Raw genomic sequence first — 19,243 nt, 5'->3', positions numbered from 1 at the left:
ATCACGTTTTTCTCAACGGGCGATAAGTTTATTCGCGCGTGCGTAATCATCGAGAATTGTTGCGTTTATAACTCAGTATCGTTGAAAAAATGCATACATTTTTTTTTTCGTCACAAATCCGTTTGAAAGCCAGCAGGAGAAAGCTGTAAACAACGCCGCCGGGCCTTTCGTTCGGGTCATCACTCTGGCCCTGACGCGCAGGGAGTAAAAACGCGTGACGCTCCGCGGTCACGAGCGAACGCCTCCAAACTTTCGGCGCGCCCGTATGGCGGCGCTACCGCCGTATTATCCCGCGGATTCTCTACGGCTGGCTCGGCGACCGGCCATTAAGGTCCGAGAAAAAAAAAATTGGCACGCGTTTTTATGCGGCGCTTCGAAAGCCGCGGCCTCGCCAGTCATGCTTCCACCGAAAACTCTCCATCGCGCGCTCCCTCTGTTCCGCCCGCGCCCCCGATGACGAACACCGGCGGTCGTCGCGAGTGTGCGAAGCGAGGTGGAAAGGCGGGCGCGCTGGCAAAGATTATACGAGGTGGGAAACAAAACAAACTGACCAGTTGCTCGAAGCCGTGTCGAAAGAGGAGGACAAGTTCCATGCGCGCCGCGGCACGAATCCGCGAGCCCACAGCGCGCGCAATGCACGCCGCAGTTCTCCGCTGCCCCCCCCCCCCCTCTCTCTCTCTCTCTGCCCCACCGTTGTCCGCAGCCGTGCTGACCCTCGAAGCCCGGCCGAGAAGAAGGCGGGCGTGCGGTGCACCAGACGGAGCGGTATTACACCGCAAGGTATAAAATACTCGGCAGCAGAGAGGCCAGTCAAGGCATCACGGGCGAGCGTCTCGGGTGCAGTCTGGCATTTCCTGTTGACGCGGGGTTTTATTTTGCGCTCTGCCCCGCGGGCGCTTGGCGCCTGGTCCTTTTGTGTCTCTGCCGCGCGCTCCGAGGCCAAATGGCTCGTCGTCGTCGTCGTTCGTCGGAGGAGGAGGCGCAGGAGAAAGGGAATTCGATACGGCGAGCGAGCTCTGCCCCGCGGTGCAGACAGGCCGCGGAGCGCGGGAAAAACGTGGAAAGGAAGCGGAGAGGGCGAGATGGACGGAGCGTGAACGGCGGCGGCGGCGGGAGGACGCGCGCACGCACGCCTCCTGCGTCGAGCATCATCCTCGGACGGCGTGGGCGTGTCTCGAGTGTATGTTGTTTGCAACAGCCGGCCGCCGATGGCCGTCGCTTCGTTACTCTGCGGCCCGCGCTTTTTTTTTTTTTTTTTTTGAGGGGGGGGGGGGGGTGGAGGGGTGCGAGGATTTTTCTTTTGCTTCTCTATTTGATTCGTTTTCCTAATCGCGCGCGCGCTCAGCGCGGACCGTGCGCGAGTTCGTTGTCATTTGCGGTGGTACGAAGTTGCGGTTCGCCCCCAGCGGCGGTTGGAAACGCGAACGCCCACCTCGCTTTTGGCAATGATACCATAGAGTGTTACTCTATGATGATACGCCGGGGCGCAGCGGCGGCTTCGACTACTTGGTCCATTCGCTCTCCGCCGACGCGCGCAGTTGTTTACGTACATAGCGTGGGCACCGCAAGCTCGTGCGTGGGGCCGCATATACGTTGATGAAACCGATAGATTTCTGGCCGCGTATTGCGAGAGAATGTTCGCTCTTTGTAGGCTTTCTCGGAGCGGAATCGGCCGGCAGACTTAGCGAAAAGTGGGTGGCGTTGGCACCTTTCTTCTCAGTGGGAGTTGTCCCACTCCACGCGAAGCAGTGGGATTTGTATTGTGATAACGGGACGCATCTTGTGCGCGTGATTGATTCACGTCGACTTGGTCACAACGACGGGATACGACGCGATCAGCGCGTTCCATGCTGCTTTCTGCTGTTTCGACAAAGGCGATTTATAGCCGGCGACTGTCACGTGGGTGCCGTGAGTGAAATGTTCAGTGACAGATGATGATGATACCGACAGCAGGCGACATTCAAAGCACCTTGGAGCTGTTTGGAACATTCATTGGATAGGCCAATGCTGCCAGCTGTCGTTTGACTTGTCTGACATAAAACATACGCAGTTGTACAAGACCAGCGCTGACACTCGAGACAAGCTTGTGTTTTGTCACTTTCGTCGCGCCTTTACACTTTTTTTTTCTTTTTATAATTTGACCAGGGACCAACTAGCCCAAACCGAAGTGTAAAATTTGATTATCCGGTTGTACTTGACCTTTTAAAGCCTATGCTGTCGTTTTCTTTCTTCTTTCATGTGTTCCATAAGATAAGAAAAAAAAGTTGGTTTGTGTAGTTATGCAAACCAACTTTTTTTTTTTTGACCTGAGGAAGCCTTCGGCTCCCCCTGGCCAGTTTCTCAGGACCAGTAAAAGTTCTTGTCACTGTCACTGTGCAGTTATGCTTCCCGCGGCGGCAGCGTGCTTCACCGCAAGCACGAAATCACTGAGGCAAAGCGGCTATGCCTAGCCAAGTGCCGGGTTTGAGAAAGACGAGCTACTGTCGAGTGATTCTTCTTGATTGTTAGTTATGGCAAGCAACAACACTCTCAGTTCCACTATGAACTTAAGTTTGGATTCGTGAGTGTACACACTGATGCGTTGAGGTTTGAAAGCTCCGGTGACGTCGACCGTATCTTCCGCACGAAGAAAGCGTTATTGTTCGAACCGCGATGGCGAAAAAAGGGTTAGTCACTTGACGTAAATATAACGAAAAAAAAAAAAAGTAAGACGCAGAAACTACACTGGTGGTATATATTGTTACAACACACAAAATTAACGTAGCCGATAGCTATGGAAATAGGAACCCGATTGTTTGGCACAGCGAAACACTGCCGCGTGTGCTGTGCTCGTAATGCTTTCCTGGTAGCGAAATCGTTCTTTGCAGCATGCATACAAGGACGCGTGAAAATGGGGACTCATAAGTGGACTCGTAACTGAATTCAGTCTGCTGAATCAGTTATTGATTCACCACAAAGGATAAGTGACCAGATAACCTGCTGCGAACTTCGTACATGCAAACCACGCACATCGCCGTATAGGTTCGTGTGTGTTTTCTTTTCTTCCGCACTTTGCTCTTCAACCAGCGGCGCTTCGACAGAGTCTGTTCGCTGATTGCTAAACGCGGAAACGGGGCACATCGCCGGCGCCGCCCGTCTGTCTAAAGCCGAGTTGACCCACGTGACCTAAAGCGGGCCCGAGATAAACCCTGCCGCTCCGGGTACTGCAGCGGTCCCGCGCTGAGCACACGACGTCGAGGCCCGCTATCGTCGTCTCATGGTCCCGGCGTCCCTCTCCTCCCCCCCCCCCCCTCCCCCGTGTGCTGTGCTATGCTATCTCTCTCCTCCTCGGTGTAGCGTGTGCTGCCACGGGAGCCGGTCGCCTCGAGTCGGGCGTCCTTGGTGGGATTACTGCGTCGCGCCGTCGCGGCAGCAGATTTTCTTTTGCTCGCTGGCTGGCTCCGATTTAGACACCTGCTCCGCATGAGGTCCAAGGGCGACCCGCCGCCGGAGTAGGGCTTGGGCCACGGTGTGCCCCCCTCACGGCTGTCGCTCACTCTTTCCCGGCCGTGGGGCTGCTTGAGACTGGTTTGTAACGCGCGCCGTGTTTGTTTGTGGCCCCGTCTTTCTCGCTCTGTCTCACGGTCGTGCTCATTGTAGAGGACAACTCGTGCCCGCGTGTACCGTAATCTCATATGTAGGGTCTTACAATAATCTGGCAGTAATCTGGCTCTTGCAGTATAATCTGACTGTGAAATGCTTACGTGGTGGCGTTTAGCCATTCCAACCAGAAGCGCCGCGCGCTTGTTTGTGCGTCACATAGCCGCTCAGTCTTGAGTGCAGTATCGAGCACGTGCTTAGATTTCACTGTGGCGTTTTTGTTAAGCGGAGTATGTATAGCCGCGTGTAAACATGGACGCGACAGCGTGGCGCCGCATTGGTACTATAGATCGTCGCACTCATGTCGGCGGGGGTATAGCGCGCTATGCGATGTCTTGGTGGATTAATACGCCGGGCGGGGTGGGTGTAGAGGGATGAGTCTTATTCCCACTTGGCGTAATTGGCTGAAGAGGCAAGGGAGGAGGGAGTGGATTTGGACGCCATATTGCGGAGCCCAATTTGGCGGATACCGTGTTCTTGCTCTCTACGGCACGCCGCAGACGCGCCTTCACTGTGGGATCGTTGAACTGTAATGAAACAGTGCGAAGGGAACGCAGCCACTGTGTGTCTCGCCTTTCTCTTATCAATCCTCTCGATGTTTCTCTCCCACAACTGTATGAACTGTATGCATGAACCACCACTAGCCAGTAACTGCGTTGAAGCGAACGGTTGTTACACTACACTATAGTGCAGGTAATTAGCTTTCGATAAAAATGATGGACTAAAAATTCAGCACTATTGATTCGGCTGGTTTCAGCCATGCAGCACAGCTTGGCGGAAGTTTTCCATTGGACCTATGCACGGGGTGATCATTAAGGTTTATGCAATTATTAAAGATCGCCTGTTGCAGATACCATAATTATAGTCATTGAGCTGGATTGTTCGGAGAGGCGGACATTACTTGCTCGAAAAACCTAAACGTGCATTCAGCTAACTTAAAAATTACTAATTAACTTTCTAATTAATTTACGGCACATATTGCGATTTACGAATTGTAGCCGGTGAGATTGTCAGGCGTATTCATTTGCAATGAATTTCCAGCATGACGCCTGTTTGGAGGCATGCGCCATCAAGCTCCGTAAAAATGCACTGTTGGTCCAAATACCTTTTTTTAACAAAACGCTCTTTTATGCATTGAAGCAGAAATGTAACTGGAACGCCCATGTATTTCGTCTCACACTGTAAACCTGGCAATTCATTTCAAGTGAATTGCAAAAATCACGGGCTACAATTCGGAAATTGCAATATGTCCCTTGAAGTAATTATGAAGTTAATTAGTCAAAGTTCGCTAATTAGTTGATATGTGTTTCGATTTCGCGTGATGTCCACCTCATCGAATAATTCAAAGCTCAACGACAAGAATTATATCTTCCACAGGCGATTTTTAGAGGCCCGTAAGACTTCAAAATGATCACCCGGCCTATATATATATATATATATATATATATATATATATATATATATATAGGCCGGGTGGCGCCACTCCGCGGCGGCTCGCCGCACTAACTGTTAATCCGCGAGCAACACCGCGGGTGGCGCGACTCAAGGGTCGCACTGCGAGCTGTATCTCTCTTCGACTTTCCTTGGACGATCAAAACAAGGCTGCATGAGATGCGAACGCCAAGAGCTAAAGTTCTATTTCTTATCTTTCATTGTCGGCACACTTGCTGGGATAGATAACCAAGAAAAGTAAGACGAAACGAGGCTGGGAGAGAGCTTGCTGAAGTAGCGAAATCGGGAAACCCAAATCTCGACGGTTGAACTTGTTCTGGCGATTCAGAGCAACGTGTTAATGCTGGAAGATTAATCGGGGCTATTAACCGAAACGCGCCGGACTCGGCATTTTTTTCTTTCAAGTAATATTTTGTGGCCGCTTCTTATATATACACAGCGATATGTATGCAGTGCTCGCTACAAGTTGTGCCGCTTGGTTTGGCTTGCTCCGAATGGAAGCGGCGTCGATAAAAAAAAAATATATAACGGGCTGTTTATCGTAAGGATATATCTATTATCTAACTAATCGCTACCCGCGCCCTCCTTCAGCGCTCATGTAGATGTTTCCGTGAATTCGTTTCTCGAAACCAGGCTTTCTTAGCGGCGTCGCGCGGCCTTGGCGGCTGCGTGGATGGAGAAAAAGATCACAGTAACCTGCCCCGGTTCTAACGAGCGCACAGGACGAGATGGCTGCGCGTGACCCAGATCTTTTTAACTAACGCTGACCGCTCGACGGGAACGTCAGCATGCTCCTTATGGTTCTTTTTCTGGTTCCAGTACTTTTCCTATAGCAGTGCGTCGTTCTTAGACTGCGACGGCGTTAATCTGGCAGTATTGTGTCCTTCGAAAGGTATTATATGCGCGGATTCAGCAATGACCTTCTCGAGAACCCAGTCGGCGAGTAGTGTTTTTGTCTATAATTGTTATTGCTAAAAATAGCCTCAACTGATAATCGCTTATAACCCAAGATATATGGCGTCACGATTACGCTTAGATAACTTGACAAGAACTTATTTCATTCCCGCCATTTGTTTGTTCTACATCATCTCCATGTACACCCCCCTGTGAAGCAGTTCTGCTGATCGTAGTGGTCAGTGCGACGTGGATTAAATTTCGGTGATATACTCCATTCCTTCCTGCGGCATAGAAACATTGGATTGTCTCAAGAGTTAAATGATCTTAAACCCGGAGTAGACTTTGACCACGTGAGGTTTCACCACCGAACCCCCCTGGTACAGAGGTAATAGTGCTTTCTTCCTCCATCGGAATGCGGCCGCCATCACCGGAAGTCGCACCCGGGACCTCGTGCTTAGCATAAGTACGATATAACCACTGAGTCACCGCGGCCGGTCGTGTAAACTTTCTTTTTGTATGCGCCGACCTGTGCATGGGATCCTGCTTTGCCCAGGGGGCGCTGCAAAAATAGTGCTAAAGAGCGCCCTCTGTCCTGAACTGGGTAGTATAGTACCAAGCTCGGTCGTCTGCTTCGGAAAGCACGTTTACAATAGTGACCGCTACTTTCGGTTGTGCTCTACCACGGCCTGCAGCGAATATCGGGCACCGAAGATTTTTTCAGAGGTGGCACGCTGCGTAAAGGCAAGAAATTATGCAACGCAAAGTGCTTGTACGCCGTTCAAGAAATAAGTGGCGAAGTTTTAGCGCGGTGTCAATCGCAAGTGAAGCGTACGAAGTTGAACTTCAGATAAGGTTTGCTCGCTGCTAGATTCAGGCGCACAACCGCCAGAAAATGCTTGCTATAAATGAATTCACAGCAGTGATAAGCAGACTTCATGTGTACGGAACTGCTCGAGCGCACGACGGTACGCGCCGCGACGGCAGCGGTCTTTCAGCATGCCGCGATGTACGAACTGCTCGAGCGCGCGATCGTACGCGCCGCGACGGCAGCGGTCTTTCAGCATGCCGCGAAACGGCGGGCCTTCTGCAATCTTTGTTGACTGCATGCCGCTAGATAAGTAGTTATGCCTGCGCTGTAGTAGCGACCATCTGTCCCTTTAGTAACTGATAAACAACTGAGGCAATGCATATGAGCTCGCAGTAACGTACGTGCGAGTCGCACGCTGCAGCGCGAGCTCGTGCGCTGCTCGCTTGATGTAGCTCTTAATGACAGCGCTCGAACATCGATGTGCTGTAATTAATACTGCCTTATTGCACTGCGTTAACGTGGTGGCTTGATGTCAAGGATGAGCACATTTAACTCTCGAACTTCGCTGTGCTGCTCGTAGTGGGGTAGGGAAGTTATCCAGCGCGCCCGACGCTCCGTTGCGTGCGGCCTTGAAGGAAAACGGTAGAATCTGATGTTGGGATTCAGGCCTTCTTGCTCGTGGCTGCCCACGACGCAGCAGTAACGACGGTGACGCTTTTTCGAGGCTGAGATAGGTCTCTCCGGATCGGCGTCGCCGATTCCTTCTGCTTCCAGTATCACGTCCCACGGCGCACGGATAGTCCGTTTTCGCAAAGCTAGGCTGCGGCGGTCTGTGAGAAGTGACGAGCCTTTTCGCACTCGCAGCAGGGCATAAAAAAGTGCGAATCAACGCAGAACTCGGGCTGGAAACGTGTTTCGCCACAGCCAGGGCTCAATACTACCTAAGCTAGTACGACGCAGATAACTTTTCTCGCCGCCACCAGGCGCCGCTACTATACCTGAAACTCCAGCGCAAGAGACGCTAGACTGCCGAGTTGTCATGAGACGGTGCTGGCCTCATTTGAAACTCGCGCCTTGCCGTCGTTATGAAGCACTAGCGGAGGACGCTGTCGCGAGTAGAAAGTCGCACACAAGGTAGAACCAGTTCGCTTTGACACCAAACTTTACTTCCGTTGATGGCAGCAGCTTCAGAACTCGCATGCACCCGCCAATTTTCGCGCCTTGTCAGAGCCACGACTGCGATGCGTTTTTCACCTGGACTCCACCAGCCATCTGGTGGCGAGTCGAATCACTGCGCTCGCAGACGCGGGAGGGCGCGGTGGTGCGACTCCTGGTTTGTGCTGCCATCTATCACAAACGGGGCGCACCTGTGGGAATGCCGGGAACGCCGCGCGGCTTCGGCTGCTATGGACGCGGGAGCCCATTCAGTCTGCAGCCGAGTTCTCGCCAATTTGTGAGTGTGGAAATATTTTTGTTCTATCGCTCTCTGTCGGGTTGATTCAGAAGGCGATCGGTTCCACATAAGTACCCTTTACCATTTCACAGCCACTAGGGCCACTAGTGTCCCGAAAGATACGTTAATACAGCGGACAACTCAGTGTTGTCACCCGTTCGGTTACCAGGCCGTGCTGCTCCCGGGTGCCAAATGACTTGCATTTGAATGACTTCGACCGTTGTGTGTTGTACGTGTTTTATATACAGTGTAACGGCTACTGTACCGCGGCATTAGCTTGCTTTTTGTCGCGATCCGAACTTCCTTCTGTCATCCCTAGCTGAAGTACCAGCGCAAGAGCTGTCGTATTGCGCTATTGGAGATCCGTTTTGAAGCATATTTCGTGCTTTAGTAACACATTGCGGTTTTCGCTCGGTTGAATAGAGTTTCCTGATGTTAGTAACGTCATTGACGCTTTTTGGGTGTGCGCTGGTTAAGAATGAAACTTGAAAGCCTGGTCGAAACTGGCATTTGAGCCAAAAATCTGTCACGACTCGCGTATACGTATACTGTTTTCGTACTTTTGCGACGACGCGCCAGCGGAAAGTGTCATTCGCTGCTCAGGGCGTTGCGCACATTATCGCCAAGACCCGCACGCACATGTTCACTGTCATTTTCGCGTTCAACTTCCTGAGAGGAAGTCACATCTGCGCATTTCGCGAGGAAATCGGAGAAAAAGGCCGATCGAGCGCCTTCCTTCGCTTTCATCGCCCGTTATATTTTCACACCACGTATGAATCAGCTGGACCGTTTCTGCGGAATAAGAGTGAGTTCGTTCAATGAGGGCCCCTAAAGGAGCCGGCTGTGAATGCGCTACGCTCGGCCGTTTCCTGTGCTTTAGTTTCTTGGCGCTCCCCCTTCGCCGCTAACACTGCAGTGTAGGTGGCGTTGGTGGTGTGCGAGCAGCGGGTGGTTTAAATATCTTTACGAGTAAACGAGTGACGGGCGCTTGTGCGGGTGACATAATTAGTTGTTACCGTTGTGGTTTCACTTCCACGTGCGGTGTGTGTAGCGCGCGCTCGACACTGTTGCTGGCGCTTTGTGGCATATGGGACGAAAAAAATGAACGTTTTGCCGCCTTAAAAAAGCGTGTAGCGTAAATCATAGGGTTGCGGAAAGGCGTTTCGTGGACGCTTATCGGTCGCACGGTCCGAGATTTGTGTACTGTTCTCGCGGCGGGTATTTGACAGCTACGCGAGGGGACAATTTACCCGTCGTAAAATAAAGCAGGCGCAGGGCTTCGCGCGTCGGTGTGTGTACCGCTTGAGGATTATGACGGACCCTTTATCTAAGTGGCGTGAACGCTTTGAAAGAGGCCAGCCAGTCGTTACGCGCGCGGCGTCTCTTTGAACACGCTCTCCGCCGTCACGGGAACGATGTGTTTGTACATGCGGCGCACGCTCTGAAGCGAACCTCTTGTTCCGACGCTGCAGTGTGAAACACGCGCCCTCGCATTTGTTTTGGCGTGAGCGCTGTGCCGTGGATAATGAGAGTTTCGAACCGTACCCGAAATTCAGCAGTACACTATGATGCTGTGCTATACGCAAGGCTGTGGCAGCTGCGCTAACGCGGTTTTGCTGCTGAGCTGTTCGATTTCGCGATCTCTGTATCGTCGGTATCGAAAGGGCCGTGTACTGAGAAATATCTTGCTCTTTGAAGAGCACCATCTGGTTGATTTTATTGCGGCAGCCCGACTACGGAGTCCCTTCTCTGTGCGCACTAATGGGCCATATAAACGAAAGATGATGGTAACTGTCAACGAAAATAAAATATATGCGTAGATAGCGGCGTGGATTAGCGTGCTAACGGGAGCAGCCGATATTTCTGCTTGACATTAGGATGAAGAAATAGAGTTCAGCTGGCCATGTAATGCGTAGGGCAGATAATCGATGGGTGCCAGAATGGGTGCCAAGAGAAGGGAAGCGCAGTCGAGGACACACAAGATGGTGGGACGAAATTAGGAAACTTGAAGGCATACGATGGCGTCAGTGACGCAAGACAGTGGTAATTAGAGCAGAATTCGTCCTGCAGTGGACATAAAATAGACTGCGGTGGCTGCTGATGCTGCTGATGATGATAATGGTGATAAACGAACAAGGCGATGTGAAACGTTGTTGCTAATAATTTACCGAGTAGTCTTGCTACAGGTGATTCGGCCACGCGCGCACTTAACCGCGACGTGCAGGCAATAGTTCGCTCTTTTTTGGTATACTGAATTCGAAACAGGTTAAAGCCCCATCAGTGGCAGTTGTTCCCGCACCTGTTGCGTTTTGCGTGATTTAGAATTCTCGCTCCGCAACGTCCGTTCGAAGTGTGTCGCAGCACTCGCGCTACTGCAGTTGGGTTTTAGTGGATGGTACTCTGGACGTGGGCTTCCTCCTCCTCCTCCTCCTCCTAGAATCCTCAGCTGTTCTGCGCATTTAGGAGTCAACGCCCGGCTGCCGTATTCGCCTGCATCCACGCGGGAACAGCTGCGATTGTCATTTGTGCCTGATGGAACCGTGATTACCACAGATCGGAGTGATTGCGAAACTCAATTATTCGGTGTGTGCACTCTCTTTCTACGAAACCGTCAAATGACCGTGCTTGCGCAGAGCGAGCGATTCTTTTTTTCTTTTTCCCCTCTTTTTTTTTCTTCTTTTTTAAATAGAACCCGCCTTATATGAGCACCGATCTTCGCTGTGCTCACGGCAGTGTAATTTGGCGCGAACTGTTCGCGGGTTATTGTATTTCTGTCGCGGTGCTTCCCTGTCCTGCCAGACCTTGCACGATTGCATGCTCCGTTCTGCCTTTCCGCTTGTGTATATTGTCGTGCTTTCGAACTGCAATTAGCGAGAATTCCTTAACCTCGCTTCTCGCTGAATCAGCGCTGGGAGTGTTAGCCAGCGCCACGATCGGTCATTGTGGCGGATGGGGCACATCCTTTAAACCCATCTTTAAACCGCTGGCGTCACGTCTAGTGCGTGACCTCACGAGCAGGCAACTGGCCGATAAACACTCGCATGCTGACTCCAGGCATCAAGGCTGCCAGACTCGGGACCCTCGCTATGTGCTACGAACTTGTCGAGAATAATGAACGGAACCTATAAGGGCTTGACTTCGTTAGCAACGACCATACAAAGGTAATAGGAAATGAAGCCAAGGAAATGCACAGAGGGAAATGGCTGTGTTTTAACGCGATAGCGTTAAGGGCCCCGTGTCCCAGAAAATCCGGCGTCGGCTTCGGCGTTAAGCATCGGCGTCTGACGGAAATAATCATGCCAAACCATATCATCCTGAACCACCCCGACCACACAGTCCCTCCGCGTGGCGCCAGGCGTTAGTGAACAAAAATTGAATTTCTTAAAGTAAAATCCGTCAGAAAAATCGTAAAGTACGACTTAACCACAACCTACAGGCGTGATAGCGTCGGATTGTAATGTGAATATACGAGAAAAAAAAAGCGTGATAAGCAGCCAGGGATATTTGAATGTTATCGCGTTCCACTCTTAAAGGCGAAGCTTAAGCGTCCTCCAATTCTGGTGTTCTGCTGTGCTTTGGTTCTAGGCAACATTGAGGGGAATGTTGAAAACAGAGCCTTTCTAAATTTTGGACACGCGCGCGCCTCGGGGCACCAGCAAACAATCAATGAAATAATAAAAAAAGGTCCTAGGGCCTCCACATTTTGATATAAAACGGCTTAAATTGCTCCTGTAAAAATGTCTTCCCAGCAATGCATTTGTGTTGAAAATTGAAGCCGACTTTATGGGGATCAGTGTACTAAGCTTGGTCTTTGCAAGCTGGCTTTCCCACGTTGTGTTGCACTGAAGCCTACTCATAAAGAAAAATGGGATGCGAACGGAGCCCGATAACGCTATCGCGTTCCACTCTTAAAGGCGAAGCTTAAGCGTCCTCCAATTTTTTTAACGGAATGTAGAATCTACGAGGAAAAATGGGAAATTTATGGGGAATAAGAGGCACTTGCCTCCGGCGGAAGCCCAATCCGTGAACATCTTGCGCATTACGCGTGCGATGTTCTGTAGTACCGATGCAAGTGTCACTGAGCTACCTGTGAGCTCGTGGTGGTCTTCATCTAGGTCAATGCACACCGACCTTTACGCTTAGTTAGTTTCCAACACACATGTGAATGTAGCCTTGATGCCTATGTTCGAATCCGTCCTCCGTCTGGACCATCTCTAACTGAGACAACTTTGCTGACTGTGGTTTGGCGTCGCTTTCGCAGAATCCTTTAGCTGCTTCCGGAGCAGACAATCGTGGAATGTCGGCATATACGGTCGTCATGCACACCAAGTCGGTCAAGGCGCTATTGAAATGATGGTTAGCCAAGCTTGTTGGTTGTTTCTGTGGTAGGCGCTATTGAAGTTTCTATATACGTTCGAGTGGCCTGTTAGAGAAACTTTGATACTTCCGGGTGTTCCCCATCCCCTCTCTATATATATTTTTGCGCGTTTCTTTCCTTTCTCGTCTAATCTTTCCGTCTTTATTTTCACCATTACGGTTCTCTCAATGTAGGGTAGCAAACCAGAAGCCTATCTTCCGCTTAACTTCCCTGCCTTTCCCGTCACGGGGATAGGCGATATTCTAGTTGACATTAAGCGGAAGAAATGGAGCTGGGCAGGCCATGTAATGCGTAGGGTGGATAACCGGTGGACCATTAGAGTTACAGAATGGATATACCAAGAGAAGGGAAGCGCAGTCGAGGACGGCAAAAAACTAGGTGGGGTGATGAAGTTAGGAAATTTGCAGGCGCAAGTTGGAATCAGCTAGCGCAAAACAGGGGTAATTGGAGATCACAGGAATATGCCTTCGTCCTGCAGTGGACATAAATATAGGCTGGTAATGATGATGCTGTACATGCTTCGAAAATGTATCAATTGACACAGTTCTCATTGTACCTTGTAATCTGCACCGCGCAATTTACGACTGCGTACGTGCTGGTACATGCCTGCAGCTGGTCAGTTTGTCCCTTGACGATGGCTCGAATCGATAGATGGATTCGACAACGAAACGAGACGGCGATATCCTCGCACCTGTTTCGCAACCGTTACTACTTAACCGTCAGCAAGGGTTGCACCAGCGGTTAACATGTATCGATTATTGCGCGAGTACCTCTGCTGAAATAAATGCGCGTGCGTTACGACGACGTAACTCGAAACGTTATGGCTTGCGCGGGAGCGTCTTTTCGAATTCGGTTCGCTGAAACGCCTTGCAGCTAGATGACAGTGACAGTATATATAGAATAGTCAAGACCTTTCGTCAGCGTGTACTATAGAATGTCCTCGAACCGTAGACGGACACGTGTCTCGTCGTTGTCGTCCGGGAAGAGATGACCCGTTGTATTTTTTTTAATTGTTATTGCACAACGTAACGACTTTCTCTCGATTGGCAACGCCGTCGTCATAGTAACGGATATGGCAGGTATTGAAGTAACAGAATCCACGTCTTTTGCAAAACGAGCGCCTGCTTGACCTCGTGACCAGGTTATATATACGGGCAATCTCGTTCATCTTGCGCGCAGTTTCGTAAAAACGTATTGCAATTTAATATTTAACCTTGAGGCTTCGCACAAGGTTTCTTTCTTCATTTGTTTTTATTGTGTGTGTTTGTGTGTGTGTATGTTTGTCTCGCTACGAGGCATTGCACAGGCGGGTATTTAAAGATAATAAGAATATATACTGCCCGTAGTTATCAAAATTCGAGGGCGAACTTATGCAACGGAGCTCAGGGAAGATACACGTTACGGGATTATATAAACACGGCATTCGCAGACTGGCTAAGTTGGCTGTAAAAGAACAACGTTCGGACGTTGTCCCATAATTTAAACTGATCCAAAAGAAAGCAGTTCGTGCTTTTGAACGGAAAAACTATTTTGAGTTGCTTGCGTCACTTAATTGGTCAAGAGAACGGTAAATGCATGAGGGGAATCAGGCTCTCTCTCTCTCTCTCTTTCCATGTGACATCGCATAGAGGCTCCGCAGCGCCCCGTCCGTTCTCTAAATTTCTCTGGTGTATTCGTTCGAGATTCAGGGCCAGTTAATCGCGAGGAAGCACGAGCAAGCCATGTTGCTCTCTCGCTGCATATATCCTATCCCTACCCCTATCCTATCCTACCCCTATCCCGTGTGTGTTTCTTTTTACAAAGCAATTAACGCGCTTCCAGAGCCGCATTTGGGAAGGAAGGGCGCTGCAACATTTGACTTAGCGATCACGACCGTGTTGCTTGTGAAATATATGGCTTCGTAACGCTTTTCGTTAGCTTTAGGGCTCCTTCAGTCTCCGTGTTTTGTGACAGCTTGGTGTTTTACGCGTCATCATCAGTTTCTCTCTTCCAGAGCTAAACCGGGCGATAACGGTAGCTGACATCGGCGCGGCGGAATACCAGTCAGGGGGAACGCCGTGTATGCCTTCGTCTAGCGGTATACACAGTGACCGTCTGGGTTGGAGTGTCTGCACTTTTGCTATCTTGGGGAACCGCAAAGCGCTAGCCACTTCGGTTACGAGCAACATTCGAAGGCGAATGGCCTAATAGAGAGAGAGAGAAAGAGCTTTGAATTAGATTCTCAGGTGTTACGTGCCAAAAACCACGATATGATTATGAGGCACACCGTAGTGGGGGACTCCGGAATAATTATGACCACTTCAGGTTCTTTAACCGTGCACCCTATGCATGGTACCCGGGTGTCTTTGCATTAGAGAATTTCTGAGGTCTTTTACGTTTTGAGTGATACGCGAAGAAATTGCACTGCGAACGAATCTTTCGCTTAGGGAAAAGTGGTGCAACTTGTCCTAATCCGGTGCCGCATTCATGTTATGACTTTGCCTCTGGATCGAGCCCTGATGGAAGCGCCTCCGTGGCCTCTGTCAACAGGTGCAATCTTGAATGCTTGGATAACCTCGGCGCACGCGCAGAAGACGTGCACGCGCGCACCGTTCCCCATGTCGCTCAATGACTATTTCCCCCTCCGGAAAGTGTACAATCTCCAGGCAGCAAATGACTCGTGGTTGGTGGCGCGAGCGCCTTTCTTCACACATCTGCACTGCATTCACAAAGCTTCAGTCGTCACTTGCAGCTGGAGTACTAGAAAAGTGTGAGACTCACATTGGCGTTTTTATTCACCTGTGAACCGTACGTCCGGTAACGTCTTCGCTAATTTTTTTCACTTAAGCCGTGCTTCTTGAGACGGGGAATGATCGAAGGGTATGCCTTGAGCGCCGAAATAGACGAACACGCCTGAGAGCACACATGAGACAAATAGATGCGCAAGCTGCAGAAGCGAAACTTGTCGTGTGTGCTGCTAAAGCGTTTCGCCAAACTTGACGCGTGAGGCGAAAGGGCGCCTGCGATTATATGAGGGAAGGCGGGCATTCTCGTCACGGTTTGAGGAGAAAAAGAACGCGCAAGGCAAGGCGGGAGTGGCACAGGAAAAGCATCAGAAAGCGATTCCCCTGCTCTTGCGTAACCATAAGTGTGATAGAATATCGATTACGGCCAGCTGGAAGCATCGCGCCGGCGAAAATGTCGGGTTACTCCGTCGAATCAAGGCCCCCACCGTATACGTGCGGCATGGCATTTGCGGGGCGATAGAAGGCCCCTTCTTGTTTGCGGAGGGCCGGCTGCCTGGAATAGTTGGCTCAAGTGATTGGTGTTAGTTTCGAAATTCCTCCGTACACTGCGCGCACGGATGTTTTATTCAGGGACCCGTGGTTTTCCATACGTCAGCTGCAGTTGTTACCTTCATGCATGGCACTCCGCCTTCCTCCCTCTAAACCCCCCCTCCCCCCTCGCACCCCTATCTGACTAAAACTCCCCGCTCCTACTTCGATTTATTCCATTCTCAGCAACTGCAAGATCTTATGCGCTAGAAATCACTTTCTGCGTTTCTTTATTGCCAAACATTCTGATTCCTCAATGTAGGAGTTCTTTGAAGCGCAACTTCACGAGTGGAGTTACAACGTCAAAGCGAAACGAGGCTGCTCCGAATTCATTCTGATTCTAATTCCATTCGTGGGACAGGTTAGCGCTGCGCTATTGATGCCGTTTTGCTCCCCCCACCACCTTTTCCCCCTTTTCTTCTGTGCACACTAGTGGTCTCTCTGTCGTCGCAATTTCAGCGGCGATGACAGCCGACGTTGCGCAGTCTTTGCCGGGAGCAGTGCCGCGGCAAGGATGATGCACGGTGACGTACACGAGAGCGAACCGGACGGGAGAACCGTTGCTCGTTCCCCCGCACTATCCCCTTGTCGACAGCAGGTTGGCTTTCCCGCAGCGCTTGGAAGACACGTGGCAAATGCCCGCCTTGCGTCACCGGACGTCAGCGGCGCGCTTCGTGACTGCCGACTGAACGCGAAGCAGCGCTACGCAACTATGTCGATCTCTCTCTCTCTCTCTCTCTCTCTCTCTCGCGCGCGCTTTCTTTCTTCCTTCTTTATTCTGTGTTTTTAGCGAGTGATTGGATGTGTGCGCGAAGAACTTGTACGAACGGGTGCGTGCGACTGACCCTCGATGAGCAGTGCACGTGGACGAAAAGATAAAATTCCACAGCGAATAGGGAAGGTGGAGCGGATTTGGAAACATCGAGCACTCCTTGCTCGCGAGTCTTACCTCGCCAAATTACCGTGCGATCTGCTCTCCAGAGCTGCTATGCAGCTCTTAGAGCGCGGTTGACTGGGCAAATTCTTTTCTTTAGCCAGGTAATGTCATTTGCGCTTTCTCTTTTTTTTTCGAAGGAATGGCAGGTCTGACTGTCTTTCTTTTTTTTTTGTCTGGTAATGAAAGTTGGCGATAGAACTTATAATCTTTCACCAATGACAGTTTATGCTTCTCGCTTTGCGCTTCCACGAAACGAAGTACAATTGTCCAGTTTCCACAGTTTCTCTTATCGCGTTACGTTTCTTTATCTTTTCTCTGGGTGCTTCTTATGACACGCGTTTGTGGGTTGTGATGATGCCGCGGGACCATATCCCAACGCTTGGGAGGACAATATACTATGACGTGCTGCTTGCACTTTGTCACGTTTCAGAACCGTCAAAACCACCAATGAGCACCCATTTGCAGGCTGTGATTGGATATGACACTCACTGGCAATTATTTCGTGACGTACCGTTACGATTTTTCAGGCTTCTCTCGCTTCCTGCGCACAGTCGTACGCCCTCCTCAACATTCCACAACGCCTGCGCTGCCAGCATGGGCCGAGCTGGCCGGGCTCGTATGTGGCAGTCGCGTGACGCTGCTGCAAGTTTATTCCGTCCGGGTATAGGCAGAAAGAAGCATTTTTAAACTGACATTTATTGCGATGATGTCACACTTTCGTCACTTGCGTTCCTGTTACGAAATGTCCCAGTTTTTCCGCACGTAGGATTCGCTCCCAGTCGGCGGCCGTTGACTTCGTTGGAAGCTGCTGATTGCGGCTCCTGTTGTGCATGTCGCAGCTGCCAGCTCTGGCATTCTATCTGTCGCACTTTCCTCCCTATCCTCGCGATGACAGGGGCATATCAGGCCTCGCGCGCGTGCGCGGAAGGGTTATATAAAGTTGTAGCCTCATTTTCATTCTTTTCTCTCTCTCTCTCTCTCTCTCTCGTTGCTCTTTTGTTTCTATTTTTGGGGTCACTCCACAGCAACAGCTGGTTTTGCAGCGCACATGCGTGCGTGTCTGCACTACGAGGAAAGAGATAAAACAACCATTCGTCGTTTGTCACTGGGTGTGCTTGCGCTGTGGTATATACAGTCGACACTGTCGCATGCAGCCTCGCCTGTGGCGCGGGCGCCTTTTAACGGTCGCACCTCGACTTCACGTGGTCGCTCTTCTTCCTCTTTTCTGTCGGAGAGACGCCGTCTATACTCGACAAAATCGTCTTGCATATAGACGTCACGCGGCAGGCGCGGCGGAGGTCGCGCGCGCGCGTATGGCGTCACTTTCTCTTGCGCTGCTGCTGTGAATGGCGTTATAGAGGTTGCGGAGCGCGCCGGGCGTGTCTCCCCCGACCCGTTCGTGCCTTCGTCCCTGGACGTCCCGTTCCTGGAACGGCGGCGTGCTCGTGCCTGGTCCCCGAGTTCGTGCGTCGGCTAAGTAGGCAGCGACGACCTTGGGGCCGCCGCCGACGCTAAAACGGCACCACCGGTGTCGGCGCGGGCACGCCGCTCATTAATGCCGCGGAATGTCGTCGCGCACGTTTTCTAATTGCGACCGTGTCTGTGCAACCAAGCCTCTCTCTCTTCCCTTCGTTCGCTCGCTTTCGCAGACGGCGCTTACTGCGAGCGGCGCGGCCCCTATATAGCTCTCGCCTCCTCCCTTTCTGCCGCGCACGCCGACCCTCGCGTGTGCCCGTCCACGTGACGGCACCGATAACGAGGACCAAGAAAAAGAATGAAGAAAAACGGAAAAGTTAAAATGCAAAAAGAGGAAGGGTTCTCCGTAGGAAAAGGTGGACTACGACGCTAATGGTCCGTCGGCTGCGGTAAAAAGCTGCAGCTAACGGAACCTTGCGTTGGTATACTCCCACATTCGGCGCCTCCTCTTCGAATCGTGATGTCCGCCCGTGGCCGTGCACGGCTACAAGGGTCTCCGCGGTTGTGGACGGCAGCCACCGTTCGTGATGGTTTTACCATTATTGATCTCGCATAGGAAGACGCGGGGTCCTTTTGGCACCGTTAACGCGTGTTGTGTTGACGATCTCATCGCCGTTATACAGGGGACTGCTATAAAACTTTCTGGAAATGCGCCAATTAAGAAGATGTTTAGAGGACGCTCAATGTGGAGCGTCCCCTAAACGTCCCCGATGTGGATGTGGAGACGTGCCAGTTTACCATAGATTTAGGGGACATGCTCCGACAGGGCTTTCTGCCAATTTTTTTCTCTTGCCGACATCTTGTAAGAGGTCGAAGGTGATTTTGTAGTTTTCTTAAGGTGTTATAATAGGAGAAGGAATATTGTTTTATCTTTATCCGCCCTTCTTGT

At 51.0% G+C, this 19,243-nt stretch overlaps 1 protein-coding gene across 1 annotated transcript in view; it reads left to right on the top strand.

The window, feature by feature from the left end:
* The window catches only part of LOC119442250 (growth factor receptor-bound protein 14), a 191,432-nt gene that overhangs the window by 60,781 nt on the left and 111,408 nt on the right, over positions 1-19,243 (top strand). The gene's annotated exons all lie outside the window — the stretch shown is intronic.

Source organism: Dermacentor silvarum, chromosome 2, assembly GCF_013339745.2.
Source record: "Dermacentor silvarum isolate Dsil-2018 chromosome 2, BIME_Dsil_1.4, whole genome shotgun sequence".
Lineage (NCBI taxonomy): Eukaryota > Metazoa > Arthropoda > Arachnida > Ixodida > Ixodidae > Dermacentor > Dermacentor silvarum.
Note: the sequence above shows the minus strand (reverse complement) of the source record. Positions and strands in the feature narration are given on the sequence as shown.